Source organism: Leptonychotes weddellii, chromosome 6, assembly GCF_054177405.1.
Source record: "Leptonychotes weddellii isolate Sample4059 chromosome 6, ASM5417740v2, whole genome shotgun sequence".
Lineage (NCBI taxonomy): Eukaryota > Metazoa > Chordata > Mammalia > Carnivora > Phocidae > Leptonychotes > Leptonychotes weddellii.
This window is the reverse complement of record NC_138374.1, coordinates 71,155,195-71,179,231: the sequence shown is the minus strand read 5'-3', so window position 1 is coordinate 71,179,231 and position 24,037 is coordinate 71,155,195. Positions and strand designations below refer to the sequence as shown.

At 47.4% G+C, this 24,037-nt stretch overlaps 1 protein-coding gene across 9 annotated transcripts in view; it reads right to left on the bottom strand.

The window, feature by feature from the left end:
• The window catches only part of SGMS1 (sphingomyelin synthase 1), a 235,432-nt gene that overhangs the window by 172,259 nt on the left and 39,136 nt on the right, over positions 1-24,037 (bottom strand). For 8 of the 9 annotated variants that reach the window (XM_081824387.1, XM_081824385.1, XM_081824393.1 and 5 more), the window contains one exon: positions 7,992-8,081. The exons of the other annotated variant lie outside the window; for it this stretch is intronic. The gene's annotated coding sequence lies outside the window, so the exon portion shown is untranslated. The remainder of the gene's footprint in view (positions 1-7,991; positions 8,082-24,037) is intronic. 9 annotated transcript variants of the gene reach the window in all.

The following is a 24,037-nucleotide window of genomic DNA, read 5'->3' as shown; positions in this document are numbered from 1 at the left end:
TTCAAAACCACTAGCTGTTGGAATAAATGACTACACGGCTTGTAACCACAGCCTTCTCTTAGCTAGCACTGTGATTTTTGCCGCCCGTCGGCAGACTGGGGACCGGCGGTCATGACCGTAAGCCCTCTGAAGAGAAGAGGGGAAGGCACGGCAGCCAGACACACTCTCCCCTTCTGGAAGACCCAGCGAATCTCAGGGATAGCTGGTGTGGCGTGGAGAACCACCAGGTAATCATGCCCGAAATATATTCAAAAACTAACGGGTCACCCTTCCACTGGTTTCACTTACAATTTCTCTATCGTGCCCAATCACGGGTAACCAATGCTATCATGACGATGCTGGGTGCTGAAGACCCTGAGCTGTGCGCTGCAAGTTGCTAAGGACCGGCAGGTCTCCGGTCCCACAAGTTCAAGTTACACCAAAGTGCTTTCAGTCTCTCTGTTTTCACTACAGATTCCACTGAAAAACAGCGAAGCAAGGAAAATTGCTCTTCTCAGCTCCAGCTCAGAAAGCTCACCAGACACCGGTGTGGGCCTCTGGCCCCCAAAGCACGCACCCCGGTGGGGCTCCCCGACAAGGGCACCTTCCCCGACATGTGCTCTAGGCTCTAAAGTTACCGTCTATGCCGCTTCTGCACTGCCCTCCATCCCACGCCAAAACTCCCCTTCCCGGCCAGTTCATCTGGCAAATGGACAATCCAAGGCGTGAAAGACACAAAGTTGCTCCCACCCCAGGGGTTTGGGATAATAGTTCAAGACCACACATTAAGATGTAAAAGTATCTCCCAAGCTCTCACTAGCCCAAAACGTATTACAATAATTGACTTAAAGATGAGGACAGCGCTAAGAATGCATTAAACACAGTCAGCAATTAGTGAGATCGATACTGAGCCTTATATTAAGCTCAAAATTAAGCCACTTAAGCCCCAACCGTTTTAACTGTGTTTGTACGCATCTTTTAAAAATATAAGCTTTGGGGGCGCTTGGGTGGCTCAGTTGGTTAAGCGACTGCCTTCGGCTCAGGTCATGATCCTGGAGTCCCGGGATCGAGTCCCGCATCGGGCTCCCTGCTTGGCAGGGAGTCTGCTTCTCCCTCTGACCCTCTTCCCTCTCGTGCTCTCTGTCTCTCATTCTCTCTCTCTCAAATAAATAAATAAAATCTTTAAAATATATATATATATATAAGCTTTGGAGCACACATATTCCTAACTGCTCTTTCACATCAGAAACTGGAACTGGGTTATTCCTCGGCCACAGAACACTGCCAGGGATCAGTAGGAACTGTTTACAGAATGACCCAGAGGAAATGTCACACCCCCGTATTTTCAAACCCACGAAGAATAACTATGAATCAAAGCTAGTCTGAATCTCATTTCAATTCCACATTTCCTCCTACCCAAGGAAAGGAAGCATATTGTTAAGTTCAAAAGACCCAAACAAGATATCAAAAAGCTGCCTGTGAGCACCAAACAAAAGATGTCTTATATAATTTATCTACAAATGCTAAAAATGCAATTCACTGCAATTATGCCTCTGCCTACGGACCATTGTGCCCTGTCATAGGTATTTCTAAAGGATGCAGTTGAAGCGAAATGCCCATCTTTCCTGGCAAGAACAGAAACCAACATTTTGGTGATTATCTACCTACTATGTGCATCAAACTCCGATATAATAAGAATTTGAGGCTCCTATATATCCCTTAATGTCCATTCTCCCTTTCTTTCTTAATAACAGAACCCCCACTTTTGTAACTGGCGCCTAGCATAAGAACCATAGCTCCCAGTGTCTTCTGCAGCTAGGTGTGGCCAAGGGGCGACATTCTAGCCTGGAAGTTCCCAAAGTGGGTCTGGGGACCCCTGGGAGACCCCACACCCCTTTTAGGTAATCCATGGGGCCAAAACTATTTTAATAATAACACTAAGATACGATTTGCCTCTTTAATGCTCACTCTCTCGTGAGCATACGGGGGAGTTTTTAGAGGCTACGTGGCATCTGATACCACAACAGACTGAAGGCAGAAGCTGGTGTGAGCGTCCAGCTGTCTCCTATTAAGGCAGAATTAAAGAGATTTACAAAATGTAAAGCAGTGCTAGTCTTCTCACTACTAGTTAGAAAATTTTATTTTCCCCAAAAAATTAATTTATGCCAACCTATAATGGTTCATTATTTTTAAATGAATTATCTTTTTAAATTTAAATTTAATTCAATGGCAGCTTAAAATATTTTAAATTTAAATTTAACTTAATTAAATGATGGCTTAAAAAAACACAAATTATTTTATAGTTCTGGAGGTCAGAAGTCTAAGAACAAGTCTTATGGGGCCAGCATGAAGGTGTTGGTAGAACTGAGTTCCCCCCTGGCCTTTCCCAGAGGTCGCCTGGGCTCCTTGGCTCATGAGCCCCTCCCTTCCAGCAATGGCAAGACTTCAATCTCTGCTTCCATCCTCCTGACTCCCTCCTGCCTCCCCTTATAGGGACCCTGGTGATTACCTGGTTACACCAGATCATTCAGGATCCTCTCCCCATCTCAAGATCCTTAAGCACATCTGCAGTCTCTCTTGCCATGTAATAAGGTAACATATTCACAGGTTCTGGGCATTAGGATGGGGACATCTTTGGGGGCCATTTTTCTGCCTACGGTAAAATGCAAGATATAACGCACATAAGTAAAGCTCTTTGGGGCCCTCAATTGTATTTAAGAGTATAAAGGGTTTCTTAAGAGCAAAACATTTGAGAACTACTGTTCCAGCACATGAACAGATTAAGGTAGTTATTAGGTGGGAAAATAAAACCCAGAAAAAGCTAAGTCATCAACCAAAGTCATAAAGACCGTGAACAGAACTTCAGCTTGAACTCAGGTTGTCTGGCTACTGATGAACCTAGTATGACTCCCTCTAGGCCATGCTGTCAACCCCCATACACCCTGACTGAGAAAAAGACAAATAAAAGTCATTCTGTGGGCATTTCTGTGGGCATCAAATAAAGGGTATGACAACAAGCATTTGGATGTGAATTTGCTGAGTGGGAGGGAGGTCAAGTTAGAGAAGAAGGTGCCAAAAATAAGCCTGCTTTTCAAAACCTTATTTAGAAATAGATAAGTTCATTACCTCATGTGGGAAAGGAGGAAAATGCTATGAATGGCCAAGTGTCCTGTGCTGAGTCAGAGGAGAAGCCAACCATTCATGGTCTAGACAAGCCCAGTTAGGGCCAAGGTCATGAGACACGGGGCATGGGGCACGACGTGCCACAAAGCACTGCTCGGGGTCACACGACGGGGCCTGATGAGCAGACTCGTCTTGACAAGACTGTCAAACCCCAGTTCTTCACACCCTCCCTGAGAAGGACATGTGAGAGCCCGCGTTCCTGGGCTGTCTCTCTGCATCGCTCTGATAGGACCAGAGTCAAGACTTCGCAGCAAGAAACTGCATTCGGGTGACTGTGTTAAAATCATGTTAATGATCCAAATCTCAGCCTCCCAAGGACACTTGTTCACCGTAAAAGAGGAGAATGGGGAAGTCCAAAGGGCCAGCGGCTGCTCTACCCAGTCACTGCCCGGGCCCAGGAACAAGGGACAGAACGGGGATTCGATCCCTCTCTGCGCGCTCAGGCAGCGTGCGCTCCTGCACGGTGGCTCCTTGGGAAGCACCGGCCACCCCTGGCAGCTCCTCAGCTCTTCTGCATCTCCTGCCCCGCTCCCCGGGAGAAGCTTCTGGAGTGCTCAGCTAACCACACCACTTGGAAAGCGAAAACCTTCCCTAGCGCCTGAACTGACAGCCAACAAGAACCCAAAACATGAGGACACAGACTACATAACTGCTGTCCACGGGAGGAAAAGCCACAGAATCATCTGATGCTTCTGGTTTCCAAGGAAAAGCACAGAGCCACTCCTTCAGAGTATTTCTAGCCACAGAGTGCAGCGTTTCCCAAGAATGTTTCCAGTGCCTGCCTTTTTATGATTACACTGGTGTTACAAAAATCCTCCCTGCAACCTACAGAGCATGAAGATGTTCCGGAGCAGACACGCCTCCCAAAGCACTCCCATGCCAAAGCTGTAACCCACACACACCTGTCAGAGTGCGGCAGCCCACAGGTGATGATTCTGCTGTAGAATGAATTAAAAAACTATGAAATCAGCAATCTCGGTTGGCATCCATTTTGAAACAAAACCTGTTTTCATGTGCTGATGCCCAAGGCAACTTGACGTTTTACAGATCAAAGACATGCTGTTTTCTGTGCCGATTAAGGGAACGTGCAATGTAAGGACAGGGGGGTTTGGGGAGACAACGCCTCTTCTAATTCACAATGGTAAACACCTGTTTTCTGCACTCCACGTGAGGGAGAAAGGCATCCACAGGCAGAGATCCACAACTAAATCTTTTATACCCAGGATTCTGGATAAAAAGAAAAATGACACTCTAACAGTAGACACGGAGAAGCAGAAGAAAGGAGCAGTGAATAAGAACTCTGTGCTTATGAATTATTCCAAAAGTAGAGATTTGAATTTCCAAAGAAGGGAATATTAGTAAATTAACCAGAATTAGTGCATTAGTAGATTAACTAGGAAAAAAACCAAACAACCCAACACAGGCAAAAGTTTAAGGCCATAGTATGTGATTTGAGTGTCGATATGGATTAGTGAGCTCTCAAGGAGATCGCTACCGTGCTACCCTGTAGCCATGAGTAAAACAAAGTAATGTACCGGTAAAGTTCTAAGAGTTGAAGAAAATTGATAAAGGGCACATACAGAAAACTGACTGTGAAGTATTGCTTGGGTACTACTAATTTAGTAATTACGGTGGACTAGGTATTTGAAGGGCCCATCTGCTATGCTGGAATTAGGTTCTGAATAAATTAATTTTGGGAATACTTTCTAGTACACTGGCTAGCTCCAGCTAGAGAAACAAACACCAGGAAGACACGGCAGGGACAGCGCACTGAAATCTGAGCAAGGAAGAGAGCGGCAGTTGCTGTGGAGGCAAGGTGAATACCAGCAATGGGATGGGGCATCCAGACCCTCTGCTTTCTGCAGGGAGGGAAAACCCAACCAGAGTCCAGGATTCCCAAAGGAAACGAACATGGTCCTGACTCTGTAGCACCCCCCTGGCTCCGAGGACAAACACACACAAATTTCAACAAGACCTCAGGATTCTGCCATATAATTATCAAACAAATATGACCACACAATCAAAGCTCACCATGGACACTAGGTAACAAGCCACAAACACAGATTTACTGGCATTATCCGATACAGAATATGGAACACTCTCTTTGGTGTTGCTTACAGATATGAAAGATGGAGGTGGAAAAAAAATGAGCAAGCAAAAAAAGAGACCACTAAATATATTCAGCAGATTGGAAGCAGAAATTGAGCTTTTCAAGATGAAGAAATAGGGGGCCTTGGTGGCTCAGGTGGTTAAGCATCTGCCTTCGGCTCAGGTCATAATCCCAGGGTCCTGGGATCGAGCCCATCATCAGGCTCCCTGCTCAGTGGGTGGCCTGCTTCTCCCTCTCACTCTGCTCATGCTCTCTCTCAAATAAATTAAATACTTTTTAAAAATATTAAGAAATATAATCATTGAAATTAAAAACTCAAAGGATGTGTTAAATAAAAAATTCAACAGCACTGAAGAGAAAAGTACTGAACTGGAAGCTAAATCTTAAGAAATTACCTAAAATCAAACAGAAAAAAAGGACAGGGAAGAAAATACCAATTACAAATTAAAAGACACAGAGAAGAAAAAGAGAAGCTCTAACATCTACTTATCAAAACCAGAAGGAGCAAATAGAGTGAGGGGAGAGAGACAGCATTCAGAGCATTAATAGCTGGGAAATTTTCAGAGCCAATGAATGGTATGAATCTACAGATACACGACACACGGCAAATACAAACAGTATAAAAACCAGAAAGCCGCACACAGACACAGGGCAGGGAGACTGCAGGGCCCCAATGACAAGTAAGTGATCTCAAAATAAGCTAAGCCATTTACCAAAGAATGACGATGAAAGACCTACTGTGGTTTCCCAAGAGAAACAACGAAAGCCGTAGGACGATGAGCAGTATGTTCATGATGCTGCCAGACAGTGGCTGTCAGCTAAGAACTGGGACAGCAACATGAACACATGTTCTCATAAACCAAAGTCAAGAGAAGCTACCACTCAGTGATTCTGAGGGAAGACAATTCTGAAGGAGGCACCTCTCACCAGGGAAAAGGTACAGGATGGAGGAAGGGAAGAGATGCAAGACATGGTGGAAATATGAAATTAAACATAGCATCTCTAACGGGTAACCATAGTCTGACGTGTCCGGCAAAACACAGAACTGAAACACAGAAAGGAAGGCATGAGAACAGAAGGAGACACTGTTCATGAGGTGTCCTACAAGTTTCATACTATTCTGAGAGGGGAGAGCAACAACTTAACTACGGATTGACTTCAAAACCATGAAGCATGCACAGTGTACTTTCAGGGTAATCACAGAAGGACAGAAACGGAATGCATTCCAAACCCGCAGAGAAAAGAACACTGAATGAGAACACAAATCAACAAAAACTTCAACCAATCAATCAAAACAAACAAACAAAAGATTAGCAATGAAAATGAACCAAACACATATAGTTAAGGGAGTATTAGACAGTATTTCAAAAAACAAAACCAAAAAAAAAAAAAAAACCAGAAACGAAGAAAAGCGCCATTAGCCATACAATAAAAGACTGAAAATTTTGTCTACATTAAAATCACAAACTCTGTTCTCCAAAGTATACTAAAAAGAAAAATGCTCAACCTCACTATTAATCAGGAAAATGCAAACTAAGACCAAGTGATATACTATCTTATACCCATTAGACTGGCAACAAAATACCCAATTTTGGAAGGAAGTGGAGCAACAGATAAAATGTGATAGATTTTTTTAGAAGATTTTATTTATTTATTTTTGCGAGAGAGAGAACACAAGCCGGGGGGTAGGGGGGCGGTGCAGAGGGAGAAGCAGGCTCCCCGCTGAGCAGGGAGCCCGATGTGGAGCTCGATCCCTGGCCTCATGACCTGAGCTGAAGGCAGATGCTTCACCGACTGAGCCCCCCAGGTTCACATGCAACAAGTGAATGTGAACAACACAACTAAGTAAATGTAACCTGCAGAATGCTATGTGCAATATACCCTTCTTATCCAGCCTAAAAACAAGCAACACGAAGCACTCTCCTGTTTGCGTATGTACACAGAGATGGGAATTGTGTTTCAGGATGCCAAACAACCAGCACCAGGAAGAGCGCAATCCCATGCAGGGGATTTTCACTCTTGGTCAAGACTGTTTCTCAACACAAGCAATGGTGTGCTGGTCTGGTTCTGGAGCAAACCCTTCACGTCATGGCAGGCCGGCAAGCCCGATGACACAGCCCCAGGCCGTCCAAGTGCAGAGCAGAGCGCACGCTGGGTAGCCACAATCTTCCCAGATAGAGAGCCTCCATCACAACCAATTCCAGAAAACAGGAAAAGTCCTGGGCCCAAATGGCACCCTAGGCCCCCCGCCCCTGGAACCTTCCCTCATAATTTCTCCTACAAGCAATTACATGACAATGTATAGTTTCGGTTAAAGGTGAAAAATGGTGTAGACTCAGGAGAGATTTTCCTGAATCCTGAATCCAGATGGCCCTTTTTCCTTTTAAATGTCCTGATTTATTACGTGACTTGAGAGCTCACAACACCCTTTCCATCATCTTCAGCGACTCTGGCAGATGCTACTCCTTGGGCCCTTCGTTTCCCACATGTCTACACCCTGGCCCGTGCTGCCTTCCCAGTCCAATCCTGTCTCCTTCCTTCCCCAAACCAGACTTGGCCTTCCCTGGGCTGATGTTGAGCTGGGGCCCCTCGAAGGCCTAGAGGGCCCCTCCGTGCAGCAGAGCCTCATGTACAATCACAGAACAAAGCAGGAGTGACTCTGGGGAACTTCAGATCCATGACATGTCTGCAAACGGATAAAAGGTGGAGTCTGACTTACGTATTGTCTTTCATACACTCTCTGCTATGCTCCTACTTCACTGCTCTCGAAATTCAGAAGATCTATAGCTCTTCGGTCACTGGAGCTTGCCTGGAATAATAAGGGCAGGAAATGAGAAAGGAGGCAACTAGAAGGAACCAAAGGGCCCACTGGGGAAGGAAACTCTCTTGTGCCATCATTCTTGACATTTAAAAGGGAAAAGGGCCACCAGAAGTAAAGAAAATCTCCACCAACCTCCAGTCAAAGCCATTTTTCGTCGTTAACCAAAACTATTAATAGTAATTTTTTTAAAAGATTTTATTTATCTGACAGAGAGAGACACAGCAAGAGAGTGAACACAAGCAGGGGGAGTGGGAGAGGGAGAAGCAGGCTTCTCACAGAGCAGAGAGCCCAATGCGGGGTTCGATCCCAGGACCCTGGGATCATGACCTGAGCCGAAGGCAGACGCTTAACAACTGAGCCACCCAGGCGCCCCTATTAATAATAATTTAATGCTTTCAGAAGAAATCTTCGTTATTTACAAAGACCTTTCACACACACTTTTTTTAAATTTGAGCCATAGACTTTGAGAATAGGCAAGTATCATTTTAAATGCAGCAGCTGACGTTCCCTCATAGAGGAACGAGAACCACCTGGACCATTCCAACCCTCTTCCATGACACCAAATCGTAATAGGAGGGTTTCAACCTGAAAAGCAGTATTATTATTTCTCCTTGCACTGCATATACTTTCTCAGCCAACAGACACAGAAATGGCTTTGCCTGTTGAGTGACAGAGTGACGGTCATAGGATTAAATGTTTATTTACCACAGGAAACGCAGGAGGTAGAACATGCACACCAGAATAGTTAAGAAATGCACGTATCTTGTCCACACACCCTCCTTTTCTCTTTAAGTCATAGTTATAACAGCTGGGCTGCTTCTTTTCTTTTTAACTTTTTATTTGGAAATAAGTTCGAGCTTACAGAAAAGTCACGGAACAGTAACAGTACAAAGAACGCCAAGTACGCCTCACTCAGATGCCCCTACCACCACCCAGCAGCCATGGACCTGACCACTCACTCGCTGCAGACTCGCTACGGACACACACAGCGTCGATTCTGGGCCGGGGGAGGTACGTTCCAGACATCATGGCGCTTCACCTCTAAACACTTCAGAATGGGGATATCCCCAGATGGCGGTAAACCCAGTACTTTATCGCCATCTTCAATTAACCCCACGATGCGCTTCATGGAGCCTCCTTCCCCCAATTCAGGATCCAGTCCAGGGGCAGGCGTATAGCATTTGGCTGCATTATTCCGAAACACAGCTTGCTTTGGTCTTTCATGGCCTTCGCAGTTCAGATTAGCATCCCCCATCTCTTTTGTATTAATAAAGCATTTCTGTTTTGACTTGTCTGACGTTTCCTCATGATTCAATTCAACCAGAAACCACTGAGGTGATGCGTTCTTCTCCAGGGGTCTCATCTGAAGGTGCGGGAGGCCCACCTGCCCCTCCTTGGCCGCCCAGGCCAAGTGCTGTCCAATTTCTCTGGTAAAAAATTATTTTTTCTCTTGAAGCTAATACGTCACCAGGGAGGAGATACTGTAAGACCAGGAAAAGACCTTGCCCCTCATCAAAATGCCCCCTAGGTCTCGCGTCCATCGCTGACCTGTGCGGCCACGGCCGCTCCGACACCCTCCACATTACCCTTCGTTACTCGGCACCGTATTGTTTGCTCACCTCTTTGTCCACTTGTGGCCACACAGGAAGTTCTAGTTTTTCAATAATTGATCACGTTTATACTGCCGCGTATGATTTATCTCTGTGCTACACCGTCTTGGTGCTCAACCTACCTCAGATCTAGCCAGCGGGCACCCCCTTAAACCTACCTCCTTTATCTGTGCAACGCGCCCCCCCACCATTGTCTTATTTTCCTAACTTTTCTTTCCTTCCTTTCTGGCATTAAAAGAGCTGGGCTCCTGTTGTGCTTGCCCTGTCTCTGCCCTGCACGCAGTCACTCCTCCAAAGTCCTGGCTCCTGGCGGGGAGGAGGGCGTAAGCACTGGCTGCGTCCCCCGTCTGCGGTTCGGCTCATGGACCAGCCACATTTCCTGCTTCTTCGCCGTCATAAGGTGGGCAGTTAGAGGGGGTTCCGTTTGATCCAGAGGGCAGCTAGGTCATCGGCAGACCGGCTCAGTCCTGGGAGGCTTGGTGGAGACGGGGGTGTTTGAGCCATGCCCTCCCGGGCTCTACCCCCACGGGAGGGCCAGCCCAGCAGCCGCAGCTCGCCTTTCCCTCTCCATGGTTTCAACATTCAGGGATGTTTCAGGAACACGGGCTGCTCTACCAGAAGGGGGAAGAATCAAGACACTGAGCATACAGTGAAGGCTCTTTATTTAAACATTTCAAAGAACCCCTCCTGCTAACGACGTTTCTTAGAAGTGCATGTGTTTACTTGCGCTGCAACACGGTGGCGGGAGAGATGCTCTCTAGCCATCTGGCAGACTCTGAACAAAATGCCAGGGAAATGGCTCTATTCCTTCCGGGAGGCTGACCGTCACTTCAGATGCCAGTTGGCTGTCACTCGGACATGAATCGACACTTACTTCCACAACCCTTCCTCCAGGGGCATACCAAACCACTCCAGGCTGCCAAAGAAAGAAAACGTAGTTGCTACTCTTCGTTCTTTGTGTTTACGTGCATGTACTTAGGGGTGGGGAGAAGAGTCCTCTCAAGAGAAATCACCTTCTAGTGCATTTACAGTCTGCCTCCTAACCACTCATGAGAAAATGAGAAAAACAGTCAAAAAAGGGGTGCCTGGGTGGCTCAGTCGGTTAAGCGGCTGCCTTCGGCTCAGGTCATGATCTCAGGGTCCTGGGATCGAGTCCTGCATGGGGCTCCCAGCTCAGCAGGGCGTCTGCTTCTTCCTCTCCCTCTGCCCGACCCCTGCTTGTAGGCACTCTCTCTCTCAAATAAATAAATAAAATCTTCAAAACAAAATAGTCAAAAGAAAAAGAAAAGAAAAAAAGAAACAACTCTGCAACCCCAGACACGAAGTTAATCAAAAGGTAACTGTCAGACAAGCGCGGTATTTTCATCACATACAGGAGAAGAGAGGAAAACGGCGAACAGGCCCTTCCCCGCCCAAGCCAGGAGCTCTGGGCCAACAGCACACACACGCGCACAACACCCTCTTCCTACTTCTTGGGCAGACTTTCTCCTTATTAGAAATCCACATGCAGCCCGCCTAATCCAATTTCTCAAAAGGAACATGCCCGCCAAAGGCTTGGCAAGTCCCACCCGGCTGCCTCGGGCTCTACCTCGAGCCGCCGAGAACTTGCAAGCAAGCCCTGTTACACATGTCCACACATTGTGTACCTGTCCTCTTGCCCTCACACTCTCCAGACAGACCTGTCCCATCAGGACTCTCAGATCTTAATTCTGCCTCCCCGAGTCAGCAGGTGCCCAGCACCCTGATCAACCTAACCGTCTGCCCCCCACTTCCCGGAAGCCTCCAAGATCTGCCCCCTGCCCAGCTTTGCACACATGTCCCAACGCTGTCCGCCCATCACAGTGAACACCCTGCGGCCATCGCCCTTCACGAGACACCCTGCCTTCCCTTTCTTCTCTTGACTAACTCACGGAGGCTTGACGACCTTGGGGAATTTTTTGTGATCCCCATTCAAAGCTGGGTGAGTGCCCCAAACTTCCTACTCTCACAGCACCTGTGCTCACTTTTAAATAATCAGCCAACATTTGCTGAGCGCTGACGATGTGCTAAGCTTACAGGCACCTACCACGCGTCACGTCACTGCAGGCCCACACTAGGTCCGCAAGGGGGAGGTGGGGACTGGTGCTCTTCCCAGGGACAAACAAATGGCGTGCCGGTTCAAAGATTAAAAGGACCTCTCAGAGGGTAGAATCTGGAGTTCTGTAGAATGAAGTCAAGCCCCTTCTCAAGAAGTTCTTACACTGTGTAACCAACAGGCTCCCTCACTAGGGTAACACGTCAGCTCCCACACATGGCGCAAGTGAGGATCAGTGAAGAGGCAGACACCCACCCACTGGACTCCGTCGGGGCTCCCACGTCGCTGAGCCAATGCCCAGCTGGCCGCAGGCTCTGGACCTGAGCTGAGGGAGGAGCAGGGGCAGGAAAGCCGAGGACAGCTGCCTGGCAAAGGCCCCGCGGACAGTGTCATGAAGAGTGCGGCAGGGAGGAGTATTTCAGGATAGCTCGTCACTCACCCAGGTTCCCTTCTTCACGCTGCAGACCCTGACTATGCCATCATAAATATCGGCCAGGCTCAAAGCGATCTAAGGGCTCTACCCTCCTGGGGGAAAATGTTTCTTAAAAAAGGGAAAGGATCAAAAGGAGAAGTTGTAGAGCGCCCTGAAACCTAACTCAAAGTGTGAAAGTCACAGGGCACATTTAACCTGGGGAAGAGGAAGCAAGGACGGGGCCACGGTGGGACATCACGTTAAGCACCACCCGGCCAAGAGCAATGGACAGCATTTTTCCATTCCTGCCAAAGACAGAGCACAGCAAACAGTTTTAACCTACAGTATGAGAATTTGGCTTCAATATGAAGATTTTCCCCAAAGCAAGAATTTTTAACTAAGGAATATGGCGTCTGTGTCCCATGGCATGACCACACTTCAATTACCAGCATGCAGAGCTCCCATATCGGTGCTCAGATAGCACTGGGATCCATGATTCCACCTCACGGAAGCTGCGATCGTACAGACAACACAGTGTTCATGGAGTGCTTTACTGTAAGCTGGAAGTCACCCGGGGGACCTGGGGGGCAAGCCCAGCTCGGCTGTAGGACTCACACCCTGCTTCCCTGGTTCAAAGTCCAATATCTTCACTACAGGCATTAGATTAAAGTGCACGAAAACTTACTATCTGTAAAATGGGACAATACCTGCCTCGTGAGGCTCCTAGAAAGATTCCGTAAGTTAATCCTCCGATATCCAGCCTGTGCTTATCACAAAGCAAGCACTCTGCTTCTACTGAAGCCGAGATAGCCTATTTCAATGAGTCCAATTTAACCTCAAGATGAAAAAGAACAGGTCCTGTGTTCAACCGCTCAGCCCACCCAGATCCATCCCCCTCCCTCAACAGACTTCCACAGGGTGCCCGTCACACGGGGAGCGCTGGGTGAAGACAGGAGTGACGCAGTCCACAGCGGTGTGCAGAGCACCCACCATGCCGTAATTAGCCACAAACACGGTGTGCCAGGCACCTTTCTAAGCACCATGCGTGTGTGCGTGGGTACTCTCAATCCTCATAATGACCCTTTAAGGTAAGTACTATTTATTATTCCATTTACAGATGAGAAACTGAGACACAGAGAGGACAAGTCACTTGCTCTAGGTTACACAGCTCCTAACGGACAGAACCAGGATTTCACCCCACGGCTGTCTGATTTCAACATCCGGTGCTCCTAACTACCGGACACACAGCCACCCCCAAGACCTGAGCACCAGGAACCAGAGTGGGGACAGGCCAGGAAAAAGGTCCAGCAGGAAGATAGAGCGCAGTGTTGTGGATGGTCTGTGCTGTCTTTACACCTTTACACAGAAAGCACGCGCCCTTTAAGGAGAGAACGATGTGTTCAAGTCCAGACTGAACACCATGCACAGAACCCTGGTGCGCACGCGCTGAAGGCGGGGGGGGGCGCTAGGCGCCTGGGTGTAGATCACTGGTCCTCCCATCAACAACCCACCCAACCTCTCTGTGCTGCACTGCCCTCCTTGTAGGGATTACATGAGATGACTTATGTACAGAGCTTACTTCCCAGACCTGCCACTAAAGACTACCCAAGTTAGTCAGTCAATCAGACAATCAATCAAACTGCAGCTGCTGTTTCGCATCAAGACTCAGTCCTCAGCCACACGAGAAAACCCCAGTCAGCAGACAGCACCAGTCTACAGACCAAGAAGCACGCTATCTATCTGTAGGACCTGAAATACATTGCGGATTCATGAAAATATCAATAGGCGTGAACTGTTAAAAGGAATTATAAACCCATGTTACAAAATGCTAAGGAAGAAAAGTCTCCCGTTTTAAGAGGTAAGAGTGGCTGTGGTGTGCTGCTCGCCCATTCTGCTCTGAGTCCTGGGACAGGCACTTCACGGAGGTTATTCAAGCTTCAAACCACTCAGAGGCTCCTCAAATGACCCTGACTGTACAGATGAGGATTCTCAGCCGCCAAGGGGTAAAGTGATGGGCTCCGCGTCACGCCACAGACAAAAACCAGAGACAATGGCTCAAAACTGAAAGACTCACCAGTGAGGGTCAGGGTCAGACGCTGCCACTCTGCAAAGCATTGCCTTGACACCAACGGGAATTTCGTGCAGCAACGCTCAGCACGACGCAGGTCTCATCCCCATGGTGCATTCAGAGAAGCCCAAGTTACTGAGAGGTCATGACATGTCACCCACTGAAGCGATGTATCCTAGTACAGACTCATTTGGCCATCCAGTGGGAACACGGTCAGAGAGGGCTCATTGACCCCGAAGTGACCGGACAACTACACCGCAGGTCCCAGAGCTGGGCCAACAGTGACGTCAGTGGTACACAAAGCTCGTTTCTGGGGTGAGAGTGGGAACAGAAGCAGAAGGTACATCACTATACCCTTGTCTAGTTCTGTTTACAGCAGAGCATCCTGATCACAGACAGCACAACCTAGGACTGTCAAGCTTTCTTACTTATGGTTTTCTGTGTTGCGCCCTCAAGGAAAACAGAAGGCAAGCACAAAGTTCACTGTATAAATTCTAAGACAGGAGTCTGCCTCGAATGCTTCTGAAGCAGAAACCCCGTCCCTGGGGGAGAGTCCACACTGGTCACCACTGTGTCCTCAGCACAAAAGGCCTTCAAAACCTATCAGTGGATGTCCACACCCGGGCCACGCAGACCTGCACAGGGGACACGGCAGGCAGGGCTGCCTGACAAAGTGCCACCTACCCCATTCCAGCCAGCCTCGGCACCAAACTGCTCTTAGAAACCGGAAAGTTTGAGAAATGTGGGGGAGGAGGAGATCGGATTTTCTGAGTTTGCGGGGGCTAAGGGGCTGAACAAACACATAGTTTGGGGGCAAAAAATGCCTCCCAACCCTTTTTGACTCTTCAAAATATTTGCCCATATACTGAAATACTTACTGGCCTAAAATGTGCCTTCTGATCTGCTATTTCAGAAACATGAATCACGGTGTCAAGAACACACTGTGAGCCTTGTGCTGGGCACGGCCGACAAAAGAAGACCAAGGCGGCTGGAGCGCCCACAGCTCCAACACAGACACGGGCTGTAAACAAACAACCAGGGTCCCGCACAATGAGCGCTTTCAGCAGAGCAGAACCCAGGACGGGAGGGCACAGAGCAGGGGAGTGACCAGCACGGCCGCACACTTCAGCCCCGAGGTGTAAGAAAGGACCTTCCTCACCCCGTGGGCTTCGCGATTTCTTCATGCAATCCTCATTATTTTCTCCCAAATGAACAGCAGTCCAGGCCATCTATATGCTAAATACTTCAAATCATCACCATGCTCCTCGGTGCTCATCCTATCCCTATGAAAAACTGCATGGTGTCTGAGCTGTCCCAGGGTTTTTTGGCCCTAGTGTTTCCTTCGAGATCCCTGGCATTCGCAAAGCCAATTAAAACTGCATCTCATTTTCTGTCCAAAAGTCTTTTATTATTATTATTATTATTATTATTTTAATTTATCTAAGACAGCGAGCGAGCACGAGCAGGGCGAGGGGCAGAGGAAGAAGCAGACTTTCCACTGAGCAGGGAGCCCGATGCAGGACTCGATCCCAGGACGCTGGGATTATGATCTGAGCTGAAGGCAGATGCTTAACCAACTGAGCCACCCAGGTGTCCCTCTCTCCCAAAGTCTTAAAGATAAAAGCCAAATGAGTGAATGCCACTATCATGAGAAGTTCATTTTATTAGATTATTTCAATGTTATCCATATCCAAGAAAGTCGCACGTGCACTTGAAAGGAACGGGCATAAATATAAAGTCACAAAATGAACAAAAGAAGTTGATTTTCCAACCACAAGATAATGCTTTGGTGTGCTTGAATATTAAAATAATTTTTAAATTTCTGATAGCCAGAGCTAAAATGGAAATGGGGCAGGCCACATAATTCTAATCAAAGGAAGAATATAAAAGGACTTTTCCAAAACCCTAAGTACTGAAAAATCTAATCTTTTTTTAAAAAAGATTTTATTTATTTGTTTGAGAGAGAGAGCACAAGCAGGGGGAGAGGCAGACAGAGGGAGAGGGAGAAGCAGAGTCCCCGCTGAGCAGAGAGCCCGATGCGGGGCTCAATCCCAGGACCCTGAGATCATGACCTGAGCCGAAGGCAGATGTTTAACTGACTAAGCCACCCAGGCGCTCCCTGAATCATCTTTTTTTAAATAATACATGTAGAAGCACTGTTACAGAGTTTCTTACATCTTTACCAAGTAAAAGCTGGGAACATAGTAAAGTGTACCTCAAGGAAAGTTCTCATGGAAACACTGATAATATAGTGGAGAAAACAGCTTTTCCTTCTATCAGGTTTAAAAACATTAAATAAGATGACTTACTGATCTGCTATTGGTATCACAGAGAGGTTAGGTCCCAAAACAAGGCCTTCCAGGAAAAAACCACTTGACTGTGATCTCTTATCAAAATCCCAGAACTAACAGAAATAAAAGGTTTTCAGAAATTTTAACAACTATTTCACAACTTAGAAAGCTATGGCCTCATCTGGCGGGCGCAGCCACTGTTGATCGGTCAGCCGCACCACCTGGGGATTGGTCTGTCACTTACCAACGAAGAGCCCATTATCAGCCACCTAACCAGAAGAGGGGCAGCCATCCCTAAAGTGGGCGCCTGACTTTATTTTACATCTTAAAAGGAATATACACAGGCTACCTGATTGTACCTTAAGTCTCTTTTCTCAGTTTTTACTTTTCTTAATAGTAACAAACTATTGGGCGCCTGGGTGGCTCAGTCGGTTAAGCGACTGCCTTCGGCTCAGGTCATGATCCTGGAGTCCCGGGATCGAGTCCCGCATCGGGCTCCCTGCTCAGCGGGGGGTCTGCTTCTCCCTCTGCCCTCTTCCCTCTCGTGCTCTCTGTCTCTCATTCTCTCTCTCTCAAATAAATAAATAAAATCTTTAAAAAAAAAAAATAGTAACAAACTATTCTGTTTGGGGAAAGTGCCACACTTTGTATATCTGTTTGCCATTATAAACTCCCTTATCTGGGCGCCTGGGTGGCTCAGTGGGTTAAGCGTCTGCCTTGGGCTCAGGTCGTGATCCCAGGGTCCTGGGATCGAGCCTCGCATGGGGCTCCCTGCTTGGCGGGGAGCCTGCTTCTCCCTCTCCCACTCCCCCTGCTTGTTCCCTCTCTCGCTGTGTCTCTCTCTCTCTGTCAAATAAATAAATAATCTTTAAAAAGATAAATAAATAAACTCCCTTATCCTTGTAATTCCAAGTAACTCCTAGGCATTACAGAGAAACTTAGAAGCCTACTGCAAGAAATACCATTGTCGTTGTCCCAAGGCATTCAGTATGGGATGCTCAATAAAAATGGCACAAGTGTTTGCTAGACAAGCACCTCCACGGTGCTCCTTCCATGGGTCTATTAGCATGATTACTACTGAACCAGGGTAAGAGTTAGTTGGTCACTACACCGCACAGAAAACGTCTTCCCAAATCCCTGCAGTAGCATTCCAACTAGGTCTGCAAACTGCAAAGCTCTTATCTGCCCATTCCACCAACCGCCCCACAAAGCAGGCTGGTGGACTTTCTCGTCTGCTGCTGCCAGGACCTTCCCTACCGCAGAAGACCAAAATCTGTCACCCGAAATATGCCTCTTTGGCAGAAGGGTCAATGTGAGCCAATTATTTTGAGAAACAGTAGACAGAGAAGCAGCTCAGAAAAGAGAGTAGAGGGGCACCTGGGTGGTTCAGTTGGTTAAGCAACTGCCTTCGGCTCAGGTCATGATCCTGGAGTCCCAGGATCAAGTCCCGCATCGGGCTCCCTGCTCAGCAGGGAGTCTGCTTCTCCCTCTCCCGCTCCCCCCTCTTGTGCTCTGTCTCTAAAATAAATAAATAAAATCTTTAAAAAAAAAAAAAAGAGAGAGTAGAAGTTACCCTTTTGTAAGGAAAATTTATGTGTACGAAGGAAATCTCCATTTGCAAGGGTGTTTCTCTCGGTCTACCAGGAAGAGAAGGATAAAAAGAAGACTCAGAGAAGACTCTTATCCACTGAGAGGCAACCTTACCCTTGGCTTGCTGTACTTTTCCTGATCACCTTCCCATCACTTGCCCCCCACACCTGGCTTTCTTTGTTTTAGCTGAAGATAATACATAAGGCCAAATTCTAGTCACTTCTTTGAGCCACTCTTCCCATGTATATATGAGATATGCACATTAATACGCTGCTTTTTCTCCTGTTAATCTGTCCTTTGGTACAGGGGTCCCAGCTGAAAACCTAGAATGGGAACCTAGAAAGCAGAAGGACAAGATTTTTTCCTCCGCTACACTTGCCACCTACAGCTTGAGTGAAACTTCTGGAGGTGTCCCGCCCATAACAATCCCACCGTCTCCACTAACCGAGCACTTGGGATGTGCCAGACCTCAGCCTAGTGCTAGCAACAGCAAGATAAGGTAGGCACTGTTCCCGTCTTACAGATAAGACAATGAAGGTCAGAGAGGAAGGGTAAGAAACCAGCTTACAGGTGACAGAGCCAGGATTCCAACCCAGATTCTGCGTCCGAATTCAGGCGTGGGATTGATTACTCACATTCCCATATGTAAACTTTACGACAACTCCAATTATTTTTTAAAGCCCTAAAAATGCTAGAGCTTTGGTTATCACCTTACCTCCACAATCCTCCCCAAAATTCGTTCCCTGGAACACGGCCTTTATGTCTTTTACCTTGGATGGTCCATCCATCTTTTCCTAGTGCTACCGCACTTGCTACGACCTTGGGCTAGACCGATAACTGATGTCTCTCCCGGGGCGTGAGCCACTGAGTATGTCAGCTCGCGTCGGCCATCCACTGAGCGCAACCGCAAGTCCTGGTGCGGAGTCAGCTGCCAGGCCCGGCGTGCTCAGCGCAGACTCGGAGGAGCTCCAAGTCTGCAGGGGAACCACAACACGCCCACCGACAAAGGACACAGGTGCCATATGCACCCAAAGAAGATCCTGACCTTGACAAAAAGATGAGCGGAGCTTGAGTACAGCGCAAACAGGGTACTGTTAAGGAAACTGAAGTCTCTACATGTCACGTGCTAAGAACAGAAATATTAGGCAAGTAGTAAAACCTCCCTGAAATCTTTGACAAAGTAAGATGGTGAAAACTAAGTGAGAGAATTTCCTCCAAGAAATTCTTTTATTTTACTTTGGGCTTACATTCTTTTTTAAAATGTGATGGAGACAGCACAGGTCAGGATTACAGGGTCGTTGTTTTTTTTTTCTTTAATTCAAAATTCTGTAAAGATGAATTCCTTTTCTTTTCTTTTCTACTTTATATACTAGTGCTCCTTTGTTGTGGTTTTCAGCATAGTGAGTCTGAGGTACTCACAGATATCAGTAAGTGTGGAAGAAGAGCACGAGGCTCTCGGAAAGGGCGGTACACTAACATGTCTGATAAACCCATCGGCTTTAAATTTGAATGAAAAAAATGAGCAACAGGAAGATTCACTATCTCTCAGCTCATCTGAATCATCAGTTGTCAACATACAATATTTTACCTCCGCAGAAGCTTTTAAAAGTTCATTATTTGTAAATGTGTTTACACACATACATAAGTTTATGTTCACACCATTTCTGAACTATTTTCCTTGTAGGGAGTAATAAATAGCGATTCACTATTATAAAAGAGAATATATATAAACCTGTAAAAAAAATAGTCTTGAATAAAAAAGATAAAAGACATATATTACACTGTAAATATAAATGCACATTTATATGAATTAAACAGGGAAAAGGGGAAAATAGAAATGCTTTAATAAATACATGGCTAAATGAGCCATAGTACATTTAATATGAAATCCTATATTCCTATTAAAAAAAAAGAGAGTTATCTGTATTTCAGAAGGACTTCCGTGATCAAATAAAAACTTTTAAAACCACAAACTGCACTTTCCTACATATTTAAAATACTAGTTTTTAAAACCCTCCCATACGACGTACCTATCTGTCTACGTACACACATGCACACACACAGTAAAAAGTCTCCGAAGACACCCAATGGGAAGTGGTTACTGCTGGGGCCAGAAGGGGGATGGGGGAGAAGACAGTCAAGGGGACTTTGTCAGTAGTATTTAAATATTTTATGAGATGTACTCATGGGTCACTTGCAGAACTAAAAACAAGCTGAAATAAAGCATTTGGCACCCTAACAATGTCTTGCCAAATGGACCTGGGCTCAGTGTCACCTGGTATTAAAAGAATGTAAATTGAAGCAATGCAAAATGTTCCTATTAAATCAGCGTTAAAAAAAAAAAAAGTATTCAATTCTAATGAGGATCAAGTAAAAGGAATGCTTCACACAGGGAAACATCTTACCACCCTGTATCAAGAGCCTTAAAATGCTTCTGCTCTTTGACGCAGTTCCACTTTAAATCCATCTCAAGGAAATAATTAGAAATCGGGATAAAAGTTTACACATCGATGTCTACAATTAGTCTTCACTTCCAAAAAATGCAAAAGTACCTAACAGATCAACAACCAGGAAATGGCTTAAGAAATGGTGAAATATCCACATGGCAGAATAGTATGAAGCCATTACGAATTATATTCAGGCGGAAATCATTAAGATATTGAGGAAACCAGGATACCAAAAATGTTCTTGCAAGCATAATACAACATACAAACATGCATACACAGAAAAGGAATCGGCAAGATAGGCCAGTTGGTGGTGTTTTTCCAGCTCCCAGGAGCATGCAGATACTGCTCGGTGAGTCATTCCCGCCACGAAGAACAGCACGGTCTTAAGAAGTACCTAGTCATGGGGGCGCCTGGGGGGCTCAGTCGGTTAAGCATCTGCCTTTGGCTCAGGTCATGATCTCAGGGTCCTGGGATCGAGCTCTGGGTCGGGCTCCCTGCTCAGTGGGGAGCCCGCTTCTCCCTCTCCTTCCCCCACCCACAACACACCACTCCTACTCTTTCAAATAAATAAATAAAATCTTAAAAAAAAAAAAAAAAGTACCTAGTCTTCTCTATTTGTGCCCTGGCTATTCCTAAGAAACAGGTCCACACTGGTTCAGAAGAGGTGTCTGTCTGGAGCGTCGCAGAAGAGGGAGAGGTTCTGCCCCATCTGTTGGTAAAAAGACCATTCGGCAGGAAAGATATTCCCGCTCCTTTCCATCCGTGCACCGATGAGCGTGCGGGGGGGACCGAAGAGCCAGCTCCCCGGGGCCCGCGCCGTGACATCGGCACCCACGGCGGACGCTGGGCCCCGTGGAGGTGGGGCTCAGCAGGTCTCTCCCCTCTCGCGGCCCCCACGGCCGCATCTTCACAACGAGGTGCTCCTCCCTACGCTGCACGAGTACAGGAGGCTCTGTTCTAAGTATTCCCACCAGGCAGGGAACAGAACGGCCGCTCGTCCCGCACAGCACCTCTTACCTTCCTTACCCACGTCTGTGACTGGACCCCGCTCAGTGTAGGATTGCCAAAGCAGCGAAGAGGCATCTTAGGCTTTAGCTCCTCACCTGGAGCTGCCTCGTGGGTGACGGGCGCCACTTTGTTCTACTGGGATCTTCGGTGGGGGACGGGGGTATTTTAATGAAGACTTTATTTTTCAAGAATGTTCTTCTTAAGGGGCACCTGGGTGGCTCAGTTGGTTAAGCGACTGCCTTCGGCTCAGGTCATGATCCCGGAGTCCCGGGATCGAGTCCCGCATCGGGCTCCCTGCTCAGCGGGGAGTCTGTCTCTCCCTCTGACCCTCCCCCTTCTCATGCTCTATCTCATTCTCTCCCTCAAATAAATAAATAAAATCTTTAAAAAAAAAAAAGAATGTTCTTCTTTTCCCGGCTTTCCCAGATGGGTCTCATTTGATGAAAACAGGACAAAGTCTTTGCTGAATTCGGAGAAGTGTAGCTTCTTAGTCCCTGGATAATTTGACTTATTCTGGCACCCTTCCTTCCCCCAGGGCCACAGAGGAGGGCTTGGCGGAGCGTCCAGGCCTCCTGCGGCGGGCTGCAGAGCAGGAGGAAGGGAGCCCAGCGTTGCCTGATGGCCTTCAGCGGAGGCTGGACCTCTGTGAGCCCCTCCAGAGGCCTGGCTGTCTCTGACGCGCATCACCTATGTCGCTGTCCCTGCCAATGAAACACGCACTGCCCGCATGATCCTGCCGCTGGACGTCCGTGGGTTTTCCACACTCATCACTGACACATCTTACGAGGCGAGCATTCGCCTGCTAAAAAGTCTAGAATCTTCTTTACCAGAAGCCTCAACAACTTTTACTGAAAACATCTGTTGTCTGTATTCTCTTCCTACATTCCTGGCCTCCCGAGCGTGGGGCCTACCACGGAGCCAAAGAAGACACAAGGCTTTAACTCCCCAGACGTGGAAAGCGTGGCTTCTGTGGCTCAGCCCCAACACAATGACAGCGGCCAGAGAGGGCAGCACTGGCCCCCCAGGCATCAGCAAGAGGCCTGGATGCACACCCTCAGACTTCGGAACAGCGTGTCACGTGTCCAGGCCCCCGGGCCTCTGAAGCCCTCCCTGCAGCACAGCAAAGCTGGGCCCAGGACGGCGGCCGGGGGTCACCAGCCGCCCACCATGCTCCTCCCAAGAGGAAATCAGCTGGAAATCCTGAAAAAGCCACTGTTTTGTTAACAAAATTTGGGGGAGGAGGGTTCCATCTGGTGATATGTGTTCGATAAAGGGAAATGAGAAAGAAGGGGAGAAGCACTAACGTTAGGATGCATTTCTTGCCAACCTTTGTCATTTGAGATTTTTTTGAACAAAAACAGAATCCTAGGCTACACGAGTCTTCACAGGCTGCGTATCACCAAGCAAGATGGACGCCTCTTATTTCTCTGTCAACCTGGGCCTCACCTGAGTGTCCCCAGAGTAATGAGCACGCCCCACGTAGGGGAAGAGGATTCCAGATTTCTCAGAGTGCCTTGCCCACAGACAGATGCTCTCAGATGCTCTCGGCTGTGAGTCTGGCTAGAACGAGGGTCCCCTAAACAAGAGGCCACCTGTACTCACATATATGAGTATCCATTTTCACCTACACAGTAAAAATCCTTACAAGAACAATCCAGAGCTAACTACATTTAGTAAAGTCAGGGTTTGGGTTACCAGACCCAAAAGCTGGCATGGCTTCCGGAGCCTCCCCATACTAAACGTGAGATGTGGGAGGGCCCAGCGGCTGCTGGACGTGCTCGCCTGCCTCCTTGCACAAAACCTGTCTGTCCCTTCCCCATCTCTGTGAATGCCATGGAGCCTTTTCTTAATAATGTCCCACAGATTTTATTCTAAGAAATGCTGCAGCAAAGCATTTGCTTACAACAAGACCTAAATTCTTCACAGGCTGATTCAATGACAGCTCTGTGACCTCACCTTTGCAAATCAGAAGCCCCCACGGACGAGGCCTGCAGCGGGAAACCTGACTCATCTGGGAGGCAGCGTGGTCCCCTGAGACTCTCACCTCTGATTCAGCTGCTTTTTGGGCCAGGGAGCCAAGCCCTAGGCTCTGTGGGTGTTCCCCAGCCAGGGAGAGAAAGGAGTGGACGATGTTGCAGTGGAGACTTTCCTGGGAGAGTTTCCAACCAGGCAACTGAAGTTAGTCTTGTAGTATTAGACCTGACTCTACTGATGTTAAGTGACTCGAGCCCTCCCCAACCAACAGTCATTCCTGATAATCACAACCCTCATTTCCTGGTGCCCAAGATCAACCAATTCCAAATAGATGTGAGGGGCTAATAGCTCCTTAGAATCCCAATACTAGGAATATCTGGATTTAAAAATGATTAAGTATTGGGATGCCTGGGTGGCTCAGTCGGTTAAGTGTCTGCCTTCGGCTCAGATCATGATCCCGGGGTCCTGGG